The sequence below is a fragment of the Lynx rufus genome, unplaced genomic scaffold (assembly GCF_022079265.1).
Source record: "Lynx rufus isolate CCGP_SWC_20201006 ecotype Redwood Valley unplaced genomic scaffold, mLynRuf1.p SCAF_3, whole genome shotgun sequence".
NCBI lineage: Eukaryota > Metazoa > Chordata > Mammalia > Carnivora > Felidae > Lynx > Lynx rufus.
In genome coordinates, this window is record NW_025814845.1 from 43,254,902 (window position 1) to 43,262,002 (window position 7,101).

The following is a 7,101-nucleotide window of genomic DNA, read 5'->3' on the forward strand; positions in this document are numbered from 1 at the left end:
CATTGCCACCAACGGAGGTGGCTGGCTTACTTTGGGGACCCATGTGCTAGAGACCCAGCCTGCGTTCTGACCCTGAGCTGCCACTGTTAACTTTGGACATTCACAGTATTACCAGTTGCCAAAGCCAGGCCCTTGGCACTTCTCCTGGAAATGCAGACTCAATCCCCTGGGCAGCACTGATTCTTCCATAAACCTATTTCTGGCTCCTGGTTGAGTAAAAGAAAGAAAATGGTGAGTGAAAAATCCCATCTGTTCCTAAAGACTGGCCTTAATATAGAGCTCACCTTTCTACTTGCTTAACCTAGGCTGACATGGGACAACATTACAAGCAGTTTCATATTTGGAATTTCAGGCTCTGCTCTATTGTACTTTCTTCTCTGGTAGGCATTTCCTATCTTACCCTTAGGAGCCCTGGCTTCATCCTTTCTCTTCCTACTCTCTTTTTGAAAATAAAAACAAAACAAAAACAAAACTATGTCTACAGAAAAATATCTGATAAACTCACTAATTCCAAAGTAAATTTCCAAAAAGGTTTGAATTGTACCCCCCTTTCTGGTAGGTTTGCAGTTGGCTTTAAAGCAAGGCAGGTAGGGGGTATCTAACTTCATGATTTTTGCAACTGTTTGGTCAGTGATTCTGACTCTTCACCCCAAATCACTATTTTTATTAAGACTTCTCCTCTTCTAAGTCAGATATTTTTAGAGACTTTTCTTAACCAAAATGAACTTATTGAGTTGTTTTACCACTATAGATCTTATGAGTTGATATAATTTTAATCAAAACACAAACACGTTAAGGTAAGAAGTTTTACATTGATCTTGGTTTATTTATAAGGGCCAGTATGGTTGGGTGAGAGGAAATGCCACCACGGAGTAAAGAAAATGTCTCAATAGGAGACATTTCCCTTCCAACCTACATCTAATTGATCATTAAATCCTATAAACCCTACTTCCAAAATATGTCCCACATTTTCTCACTCCTCACCAAACCCGTAGTGCAAACTTTAGCTGAAGACAATTTAATTTCTTACCTGGAATAGCACAGAGACCTCCTAATTATTCTCCCTGCTTCCACATTTATGCCCCACCCCCTTCCACTCCATCCTTCATTCAGCAGCCAGAGTAATGGGTTCAAAGGACAATTCAAGTCATATCACTCCTTACTTAAAACTTTCCAATGGCTTCCCAGCCCAATGAAGATGAAATTCAAAGTCCTTTCCAAAGATCTGTGAGGTCCTAAGTGATCTGTCCCAGATTTCCTCTCTGATTTCATCTTTTGCTGTTCTCCTTTCATCTCCTAGATTCCAGCCACAATGGCTTTTTTCCTTATATCTAAATAGGAAAAGTTTATTCTTAGCTCAGGGACTTTGTTCCACTGTTACCCTGCCTGGATTACTGTTTGTTCTGACTTTTATGTGTTTCTTTCTTAGGACTTCTGTTTTAGGTCAGTGCCCCCTTCTCAGAGAGGTTTTCTCTGATCTAGCCTTCCCTCATCTCCTATTTGCTGTATCTCATAGACCACTCTATTTTTCAGAGCATTACAGTTGTCTGGAATCATCTCATTCACCTGTTTATGTGTTTATTATATGTCTCCTCTTACCTGACTATATATATGTTTCACGAGAGCAGGGACCTTGGCTTTCTTGTTATTGCTGCAATCCCAGGGCCTAGAACAATGCCTGCCACTTAGACAGTGCTCAATAAATATTTGTTGAATATGAAGAAAAGTACCAGAAAACATACAGCTTAATTTGCACAGCCACAAAGTATTAGAAGTTGTCAGATAATCATTTATAAGCTACTAGCAAAACACAGAGCAGTACCTGAAAGCAAGATATTTTGATGAAATAATTAGTCCAAGTGAAACAAGGGGAATTTATTTTGAGCAGTCCAGGAGTGAATGGGCTTAAATCATGGCTGGTTGGATTGGGTTGGTCATCAAGTAGCAAAATAAAAATCAGTCAAATTGGAGGTTTTAGTATGTTGTGTTCTCTTTTACTCAGACAGCAGTATTTTTAAATGACTTGAAGCTTGCAGTTCTGTTACGGTGACTCGTCAACTTGAAAAATGTGTTTCTTCAGGGTGGGAGGAGAGTCTTAAATTCATAATTCATTTGTTGCAATGTTCATTTATTAAAGCACAGCCTTATTCTCTTACATTCTTCCTTTTTTGTAACATTATGCCTGTTTCCTCTCCTTTTATCAAACTTTATGCATGTATGTGCATACATAATAAATAAGAAATTATGCAATGCAGTTTATGTTAGCAGAAGAGCATTTTTAATATTTTTATATGTAGAGTGGAACACGCTTTCTTATATTGTATTATAACTTGGCTTTCAATTTTAAAATGTGGAAAGAATATGAACACAAAGAGCATATACTATTTTCCCCCTCCCTATTTACGACTCAAACAAGAATTTCATCAGGTTCATGTATAGAAATATGACTAAAACAGATCAGGGGATACAGCTCACAGAGATCTCTGATTAATTGAATTATTCAATTTCATACTAACTCAAGGAAACAACAGATCCCCTGTGGGGTAGAGGGTATAATCTGTGCATTCATCTTTGTGTACTACCCTTCTCACTAAGGTTCTATTAAGCCACTGCAATCATTAGGCTAGTGTGCAAACCACCAAATTAAACAAAGAGGCTGTTTTTAGAGAATGGGATGGAAGGCAAGGCAAAACATTTTTTAAAATAAAAAATGACTTTTCCTCAAAGCCCAGAACAGTAGCAGAAGGCTTTAAGAACATAAACATAACCAATCTGTCTATTCCAGGGGATAAAGGCTATGTTTCTTAAACATAAAAGAACAAAATTTCTAAGTAGCAAGCAAGTTGGAATCATTTGCATAATGGATTCTATTTACATAAATTACATTGCTTATAGCACTCATCTGATAAGACTTGGCAAAGGTGGAAAACAGAAGTGGAAGTGGAGTGTAAAGAGGGGTGAATGTATAGTTCTAAAACTCCGTTCAGCACTACTGACTCTTCTGCATTCTTTGAAGCCCATGCTTCTTTAGGGGTTAATATGTAAATTTGCCCCAAACTTTGTAACCATGAATGTCAAGAGAAATTAGATTTGGTCATTCCTGAACTCTCTGTACCCCCTGCACTGTTTTGTTTTCTTTTATAAAGGTAAAAATGAGTGCATCTGTCAACTATTGGAGCATGTTAACTTCTGTATTTGGGGTATGACAGCCACTGGCTGTGAATTTTCTTGCCATAACAACCAGATGAAAATGTCAGCAATGAATCTTGCTGCTAAGTGCCAGATTTTCTTTCTCATATGCATCATTTCCCTTTGACCAAATAGAAAATTTCAATTGTTTTAACGAAGGTTTAAAGCAAAGAGCTTATTTCCAATGGTACAGCATGATAGCTTACAATGTGCATTCCTTTCAAGAATGGGTAAATATTGGGGGTATTTAGTGGAAACTTAGATACACCTTTATCAGGATCTGAAGTTTGAGAAAGACATTCTGGTCTCATAGATATATGGATGTAGAAAATTTAGTCTAAGAAGTTTATTTACTTATAATTTTTTGGCTTTCTGTTTCTTCAGAACCAGTGATGTTTCAGGTGAGGGAAGGATGTGAATGATGAGGGAGTTAGCTGCTTAAGATCTGCCCTACCCTTCTAACTCAGGGTCTTTGATCTGATGAGGACTGGGAAGAACAGAATTTATTTATTCTTCAAGTTCTAGACTCAAGAATTTCATAAATATTGACATATACTAATTAATCTATAGTGAGATTGGACTTTGTGAGTGTATAAACATTTGGCCATGCTTATGGGATTAATTAGGATTGGGTTGGCTGCAGTTGATAGTTTATCCAACTAAGCATGGCCTAAGCAAATTATTTATTTTTATACCCTAACAAAAACTCTAGAATTGTAGTTTCTGGAATTAGTTCAGCTGCTCATGAGAAACATAGGCCTTCTTTTTCCATTTTTCCAGTCTAGTGTCCCTAGTGTGCTAACTTTGATCTTCATGCTTGTTGCTTCAAGATTGCAAGATGGAGTCCACAGCTTTCATATATAGAAACCTCACTGGATACAAGAAGGGGAAGAGGGGAGATTGGACCAGGCCAGTAGCATTCTGCCCTTTTTTATCAGAAAAGAAATAACTCCCCTCACCCAAAAGTCGTCCTTGGTACATCCATCCCCCAGCTACCTTCCTCTCAAGGTCTTTTTGTTTTTGTTTTGCTTATGTTTCATTGACCAGAACTGGGTCAAATGATTACTTATATCTGTTAGTGAGGCTGGAGAAATGAATATTTAGCTTGTGTAGTTATCTAATGAAGAGGCAACAAGGGAAGATGTGCTGAGTTAGCCCAAGCTATAAGGTTGGCCATAATTACCAAGGAATTACAATACTCTGGATAGGTGAACATTGTTCTATGTACAAAGTCAGGGTTTGATGTTATTTTGAGCACTCCAGGGCCAGTTCTAACTTTTCACTGTCCACTAATTCCTACTTGCCTCTTGAATAATATACATGACTCCTTTCTTTTTCTGTTGCCTTTTCAGAAAGATGGCTGTGGTTCTTGATGGGCTACTTTCTCCAGAAAGCTGAAACGTGATTCTAAATACACTTAGACTGAAGGGATAGTGGACACAATTTTGAGTAGAAAAAAGGAGATGCTGCTTTCAGTACTAAAACAAGTTTCATTGTCAAATTTTAGAGTCAGTGGAAATCTGGGAGAAGGAATGTTTGCCAATCTGTAAATTGCTCTAAGTTATTGACCTATCTATCAGCAAAATTCTCCATCGTTCCTTCTCTTTTGTCCAGAAAACATTCAAAACACTTGGGTAGAAATTACTGAAAACATATATTCTCTTCTATGAAGAATGTATATGAAGAAGCCCTTGATCTGAAGTTTCACTCAAGTCATGGGGTAAACCCTATGGGATATTGTACCATTCCCAGCAAAGCCTTTCCAACCAGTGCTGCAAAGAGAAACCAATGCATCTTATCGTGAAAAGACAAATGCTTCTCACTTCTCCTTGGCATGAAGCAGGCGGCTGCCAAGTAAAGGTAGCTGGCAGAATTCCCAGAGACAGGGCTTGGGCCATGGGTTGGGCAGAGGACAGTTGGCATCTCATTATTTCATTGTCGTGCGGTTGCTGGGCACACTAGCTGACATGCAGAATCAAAGTAAAAATTACTACTGTCAGAGAAGTGATACTAATGGCAGTGACTCTGTTCAGTCCTTCAGTGTTTTCCAGGGACAATCACCTCAATTTAATAGACCTGCTTCCAGCTGCATTAACCCCCCAGGAAGGTGGCTGGAATATGTTTCCTGAACTGGTGACGCTGGATGATTCGTTTTAATAATGGTTTGAGGGCCAGATGAATTAGTCACTGTCACTGGAGCAAAGAGGAAAAAAAGTGTATTCAAAAGTATCACCACATTATGCCAGCAGGGAAAAAATAAATAAAGCTTAAAGCCAAACAAATAAAATACTCTTTTAACCCTTTTAAAAGAGAAAGCACAGGAAATATACACCACAGGGGACCCTAAATGCAAAAACATCGAAGCAGTGAAACATTCACTCATCATCACGTTTATCAATAGAAGTCAATATTTGGACAATTGGTACTTGTGTTTATTAGTCTCAGCACCCCCCCGCCCCCGCCCCTCCATTTCTCACTTTTTCAGACTTCATTCTATTAGGGGTACTGATTGTCTGGGAGACATCCGAAACTTTCAGGGTTACAGTGACCAAATGAACAGAGATAACCTAAAAGCAGGCAGTGATCTACCTCCCTTGCAGATTGGATCTAGTAGAGAGGTTTGTTGTACCTTAGATATTATCTCACACAATAGTACCACCAGCAGAGATGAATACACAGTCTTGACTTGGTTTGTGAGTTTGTCTATACTTAAGTGCCACTCACTGTATGAGTTCCATTACTCTGAGCAATTTTTCCCATTATGTATATGCATATATATATATGTCTGTGATTCTATGTGCATAACTTATCTCATTATAAAACCCAGGTTAAAATGTATGAGTATATAGTACCACAAGGTAAATAAAGAATGGATAAAAATGAAATTGGAAGGAAGGTAAATAAAAGTAGGAAAATAAGGTAAACTACTGGAAAAAAATATGTAATGAATTGTCTAGAATCTAAATCATTTACTTGAGGTGGGCTGCAAATTTGGCTCAGCTTTCTAGCAGTCAAAGAAAAGAGAAATTTGATATGATTCTCAGTTCTATATAATGGAAACAAGGCGATTGCTGAAAAGAAGCAAAAAGCTCTGTCCTCCTATGATATCTGAAAGAATTTTTCCTATTATTATAGTTTTCACTTCACTGATTTAGATGTTCTGTGCTAAAAATAGTTTTACTTATGTATAAAGTGCTGAGGGGTGGTGCTACCAACAAACGAATAATAATAATAATAATAATAATAATAATAAACTAGCTTTATTCCTTTCTTTGAAATGTCAAATTGTCATCAATTGGGTACTTGGGTTCTGAACAAGGAAATAAATTAAATTAAAAGGAGAGCTTTCTACTAATGTTTTTAAGAGATTAAATGGCATACAAAGTCTGGCAATTTTTATTTTCAGAGAATCAGGATGATTCAGGGAGCTGAACTGAGTCATTGGAGAATCCTAAAAGACACAACACATTTATGAGAGCCAGAGAAAATAAAGTAACCTGAATGTCTGCTGCTCTCTAAAAGATACTCAGATGACCACCAGAGAGTTACTATTGGATGTGCTATGGTCATTCAGTTACCAACCAGAGCCCAGGGGTAGAGAGCTCATGCTTCAGAGTGGTTGGCCATGGTCTGTGGACAGGAGATTGGTTGATTATGGTGTTTCAGTAGACCCTTCTGCATTTAGAGTGCAACCATGTCTAGAGCATTCCACCCAGAAAGGGTGACACATAATTCAGTTACTGGGAATGCCTCCCAGGATGCAGGTGCACTACCAAAGACTGTCATTCTTTGGTGATTACACCTATTTGCTGGAGAAATGGAGCAGCCATTTAATGTTTTAAAATTTAAAACATTTAAGATGAGTGTTTGGATTTCCTCCCATGTTTGGTAGCATCATCATATCCTAACAGA